General features: G+C 48.4%; 1 long non-coding RNA gene across 1 annotated transcript; it reads right to left on the bottom strand.

Annotated features, from left to right (window-relative positions):
* On the bottom strand, nucleotides 1-5264 carry LOC138850670 (uncharacterized). The gene is made up of 2 exons (XR_011390759.1): nucleotides 4596-5264; nucleotides 1-3807 (listed from the first exon to the last, which is right to left on the bottom strand). It is a non-coding gene; the product is annotated as an uncharacterized lncRNA (long non-coding RNA).
* Between the last annotated feature and the right edge of the window lie 736 nt (nucleotides 5265-6000).

The following is a 6000-nucleotide window of genomic DNA, read 5'->3' as shown; positions in this document are numbered from 1 at the left end:
TGCTGGAGTGTAAGTAGTCCCAGCAAGCACTTCTGTTTTTAGTGTGCCGAAACTTCAGCAGACACTTATCTGGGGGCACGTGTGAAAATGTGGATTCCTACACTTCATCCTCTGTCTGCACAATTAGGCTGTGGTGTGGAGACCAAGGATTCGTATTTGTAAGATCCCCTGCCCTTGCAGTGACTATTAGGTACACCCGCGCTGGAGAATTACTGTTCTGTGACATGTCTGCATAAGGCTAAGGAAAGTAAGATCTTACGTGGCAGTTTTGCTAGTATGCTGAGTCTACAGGATATGGATGTTTGTACCAAGAAATTGACTGAAGTTAGGAAGTTAAATGCATGAGGTCTCAAATACACATCAGCTGGCCTTAGGAAATATTGACACCTGGCTATCAGATGCCACCCATGATGAGATGTGTGATGACTGCATTTGAAAACTCATAGGGACAAGCAGCCACATTGCAGCTTTTAAAATATGTTCTCCCTAAAGCTTCAGACAGTATTAAACATGGTCTGGTATGCCATGGGAATCTGCTATGGATCTATTACAATATATGATAAATAAGAAACAGAATGAGAAGTTCCTATGTTAGAGTAAGATAATGGTTGCATTATCTTTAGTGCAATAAGGATTATATTAGAAATATCAGCATAAGTTGTATGTCACTAAAATAATCTGTGTTGACTCTGGCATTACCCCCACTTACTGTAAATCATCATATGGAATGACATAAAAATGCAATTTGTGCCCTCATCTGAATCCATATCAGTGGTTCCCAAACGTGGATAGGTGTTAGTATCAACTCTACAGCTTGTTACAAATATACTTATCTTAAGGGCCAGTGTTGTGGCACAATGGGTTAGGCCACCGCCTGTGTTGCCAGCATCTCATTGGAGCACCAGATTAAGTCCTGGCTGCTCCGCTTTCCATCCAGCTCCCTGTTAATGCACCTGGGAAATCAGCAGAAGATGGCCCAAGTGCTTAGGTCCCAGCATCCACGTGGGAGACCTAGAAGGAGTTCCTGGCTCCCGGTTTCGGCCTGGCCCAGCCCCAGCCATTGTGCTCATCTGGGGAGTGAAACAATGGATAGAATCTTTCTCTCTCTCTCTCTCTCTATCTCTCTCTCTCTTTCTCTGATTCTTCCTCTCTCTCTGTAACTCTGACTTTCAAATAAGTAAAAAAAAAAAAAATCCCTTTTAAAAATATGATTTGTAAAAAAGTACATATCTTAGGTTCTACCCTAGGAGGCCGTGACTCAGCATTTCTGTGTAGAGGGCTGACTGAGCATCCGAGCTCCAGCCTTAGGAACTACTGCTTTCTGCTCCTTCACTAAATGGAACCGGTGCTTCCTGGAGGCTGGCTTTTCAGAATCTTTCTCATGGAAATTACAGTGGGGCCTGCTCACAGTTTCCTGGGTAGTAATTGAGAGAAATGAAGGAAGCAGACAAGAAGAGCGCTTCACTTATGAGAATAGCCAAGGAGCAGTAAGTTGAGTTGTCAAAGTACTGGTAATCCTGCCTTGTGGTCAGTGATAATGTTCCCTAAATACTCTTTAAAGAACATGAAAATAATCTTGCAATTGTCAGCAATCCCTTACTGATAAATGATTCTTTGTCAGGAACATTTTGCTCTATGAAGTTAGAAGATATTGGTCCCACAAAAATAAGCCCTGTTTTTTGGTGTTATAGGAATGAGTGAAGCAGTAGCATCCAAATATCCACTCCCCAGATTCCCATATGAAAACCTTAAGATGGGGTTCTGATATTTTTTGAAGGATATCCAGTAGAGGGGCCAGCGCTGTGATGCGGAAACTAAGCCTCCGCATGCGGCACTGGCATCCCATGTGGGGCACCAGTTTGAGTCCTGGCTGTTCCACTTCCAATCCAGCTCTCTGCTGTGGCCTGGGAAAGCAGTAGAAGATGGCCCAAGTGCTTGGGCTCTTGCACCTTCGTGGAAGGCCCTCCTCGTTCCTGGCTTCGGATAGGCCCAGCTCTGGCTGTTGCAGCCATTTGGGGAGTGAACCAGCAGAAGGAGGACTTTCTGTCTCTCCCTCTCTCTGGAACTCTGTCTCTCAAATAAATAAATTTTTTTTTAAAAAAAGAAACTTGTCGCTCCCCCTCTTCGTGGAGGAACGACACAGGACCCTGCGCTGTTCTTTCGTCTGCTCGGCCCTCCCCGGGTTTGCTGCTGGTTCTTCCCGGGTTGGCTACTATCCCTTCCACCTCCGTGGAAGGGCAGTTCCCCCTGGCCACATTCCCCACTTCCGCAGGGAAGCGGCACACCGCCAGCCGGCTCTTCTCGGGGGCTGCACAGGTGTTCCCCTTAGATGTTCCCCATAGATGTTCCTGGTGCATGCCGTCTCTCTCCTCCTTTATAGTCCTCCTCCGCCAATCCTAACTCGGCTGCCCACACGCCGAGTACGCTGCTCTCCTCCAATCAATAGCAAGTCCTACAGTTTATTAGTTGAACTGGAGGCAGCTGTGCGGAAGCTGTTTACTTCTCTCCCAGCGCCATATTGTGGGAGAGCAGATGCATAGAATAAGTCTTAATTCCAGTAACTCAGTCTAGTCCGGTTGCTCCCCACAGAAACTATTATGAGCAACCAATTGATCAGTCCATATGGGTAGTGTAAGAGATAAACAAACACATTTTCTTCTCCTACACAGTCAACACAACACTTTGACAGCAGATGCGTGTGTGTGTGGACGGGGTGTTCCCCACACAACAAACAATTCCCCCTCAGACACAGAGTGGGTGTTCTACAGCTATACTCGATTCTGACACTGGCGTTGGTGTCAGTTCTCACAGCTGAGGACTCAGGCCCACAGTCTGCCTCCCACTTCAGACACCAAGCACAAGTAGGTCGTCCCCTTGCACTTCTGACCAGCTGGCTGTAAGCCTGGGTAAAAATCAGTGTTCCCACAAACCTCTCCTCAGGTTTGAAGACTTTGCTGGAATTGGGTGGGGGGAGCCAATGTAATCCATAAGCTGTACTTTGGAAATCTATATTCATTAAATAAAAGCTAAAAAAAAAAAAAAAAAAGACTTTGCTGGAGCAGCTCACAGAACGCAAGGAAATGTATTATTCAGATTTACCATTTATTACAAAGGTTGTTACAAAGAGGAAAGCGGTAGGGGTCCGGGGACTCGTGAAGCTTGGATTCAAGCCCTCTGTGAGAGCCGATGCGCCGGCTGGGCCCCAGGTGGATAAAATCGGTGTTTTCCCGGTGCTCTGACCGGTACTCAGAGGGCGCTCAGCATGGACCCGTCTCTCCTTCAGGACCCTTGACTCCGATGCATGCATCTCTGTTCTGGGTGGAGTTACAACCAAAACACGCAGAACCAAGAGACCCCTGACGTCATAGGGTTTCACCGAGCTGTTACAGATGCTCGCCAGAATCCAAGGGCACTCTGCCAAGCCCCAGGCTCCGCACCGGGTTTTGTACCTGTTTCTCCTTACACGATGTGTGGTGCTCAGAGCCTGTGCCGCTGGCACACGCTGCCCTGGCGCTGGCACACGCGGTCCTGGCGGTATGCACTTCTCTGGGGAGGTGTCTTGATTGTGCTGCTTCACAGGGTGGCTCCTTATTAGTCTGGGAGAGACTGGGTGGGACGCAGGGCATGTGGGACCCAAATCCTTGTCCTTCTTTCCAGACCTTGGGGGTGTAGCTGCTTCTCGTCCTATTCAAGTTGTTGCCGCAGGAGTCATGTGAAGTCAGGCCTGGAACTCCTTGGTGGGGCCTGTTTCTACTTCTATTTTGTATTTCTGGTCTGTGAAATTCAACATTTAGTAAGAGGACCTGACTTTGGAAAGAAAATACAAGAACACTTCAGAAAGTTCATGAAAAATAGAATAAAGGCATAAATTTTAGTTCAAAAAATGGTTAAATACATACATATCTTTTTCATAATACACATTTTCCTGAACTTTTTGAAGACTCCTTGTATGTATGAGTTTCAAATAATTTTTGCAGCAAATTAAAATTATCTTTTAGGGGCAGGTGTTTGGTATGGTGGTTAAGCCACCCCGTTGGGATGCCTGCATCCCGTATCAGTGAGCTGGGTTCAAGTCCTGGCTCTGCTCTTCATTCCAGCTTCCTGTTATTGCACATGCTGGGAAGCAGCCAAGAAGACTCAAGTGTTTGTTTTTGTTTTTGTTTTTTAAGATTTATTTATGGGAGCCAGTGCCGTGGCTCACTTGGTTAATCCTCCGCCTTGGTGCCAGCATCCCATATGGGTGCCGGGTTCTAGTCCCTGTTGCTCCTCTTCCAGTCCAGTTCTCTGCTGTGGCCTGGGAGGCCAGGGAGGATGGCTCAGGTGCTTGGGCCCTGCACCCGCATGGGAGACCAGGAGGAAGCACCTGGCTCCTGGCTACGGAGCGGCATAGCTCCAGCCGTAGTGGCCATTTGGTGGGTGAACCAATGGAAGGAAGACCTTTCTCTCTGTCTCTCTCCCTCACTGTCTAACTCTATCTGTCAAATAAATAAAAAAATTTTCTTAAAAAAGATTTATTTGAAAAAGTTACACAGAGAGAGAAGGAGAGGCAGAGAGACAGAGAGAGAGAGAGGACTTCCATCCGCTGGTTCACTCACCAGTTGGCTGCAACTGCTGGAGCTTTGCTAATCTGAAGCCAGGAGCCAGGAGCTTCTTCTGGGTCGCCCAGGTGGGTGCAGGGGCCCAAGCACTTGGGCCATCTTCCACTGCTTTCCCAGGCCATAGCAGAGAGCTGGATCGGAAGTGGAGCAGCTGGGACTTGAACCAGCACCCGTATGGGATGCCAGCACTGCAGGTGGTGGCTTTACCTGCTGCACCACAGCGCCGGCCCCTCAAGTGGTTTAATCCCTGCCACCCACACGGAAGACCCAGACTGAGTTCTCAGTACCCGCCTTTGGCCTGGCTCAGCTGTGGCTGTTGTGGGCATTTGGCGAGGGAACCAGCAGATAGAAGATTTCTTCCTGTCTGTCTCTCCGCCTTTGAAATAAGTAAGTTAAAAAAATTTATTAGCTACCTCTTTATGCCTTTTCCATGAAATTTTAAAACACCCTTGTAAAGGACCAGTTCTGGGACAAATTTCCTAAGCCAGTGGAAGCGTGGCAGATGCATTTGGAAAAATGTCCACTGAGCTCTGAAAACCTAGGCTGTGTTAGAATGAAAGCAAACCTACACTGGCTATAGATAAGAGGGGCGCGATGATACAAAGCCCCACAGTCCCGAGATAAGAGGATGTCCCTGAACAAAAGGGCCTGCTGCTGCTGCTCGCTTGGGTCTGCAGGCAGGATGCGCCCTGCCTCCACGCTAATCTTTGACTCACAGGAAAGGAACGTGGAGCACTTGCTTTTGTCTTTTCTCTGTTGATTTGGCCCCAAAGCTGTCAGTTTGATATAAATTCCTCTTATCTCTTCCCTCCCTCCATCCTTAATTTAGGACTTCTCGGAATTCTTTCCTTATCGCTGGGCGCTCATGATTCCTTCCTCAGCCCTGGCATCAAGAACTACCTCTCCAGCATCTCTGCTCACTCCCCTCACTCACCCCTCCAGACGGCCTCACTGGAAAGGACCTGCGATAACGCGGCCAGTTCCTTCTCAGCCTCTGGCTCCCAGGACATATTCTGTAGCTCCTTGCCATGGACCATTCAAAGAAAGAGACCCAATGCAGTGTGGGCAAAGCAGGTGATCGGTCAGTCTCCTGTAGCTCTCCAGATTTCAAGCCCACTGTCTTGGTGGCTTGCTCAGGCAGCAAGAAGGAATATAACTGAAAGCAGTCCTGCGGGCAGTTTGAAGACTCTCTCACCACTGTTGAGTTAGAAGGTAGGGTTTCCCAGCATGCCACCACAGTGGAGGGAGGAGTCTCGGCTTGGCACCCACCGCATTTCTCCAAAGAAGAATCTCCATTGACCACTGCCCCCTCCTCCCCCTCCACCACCACTTCCTGCTCCACCACCCCTTCCTCCTTTGGCTTCTCTCTCTTTCCTCTCTCTCCTCCTTTTTGAGGATCCTT

Source organism: Oryctolagus cuniculus, chromosome 7 (genome assembly GCF_964237555.1).
Source record: "Oryctolagus cuniculus chromosome 7, mOryCun1.1, whole genome shotgun sequence".
NCBI lineage: Eukaryota > Metazoa > Chordata > Mammalia > Lagomorpha > Leporidae > Oryctolagus > Oryctolagus cuniculus.
Note: the sequence above shows the minus strand (reverse complement) of the source record. Positions and strands in the feature narration are given on the sequence as shown.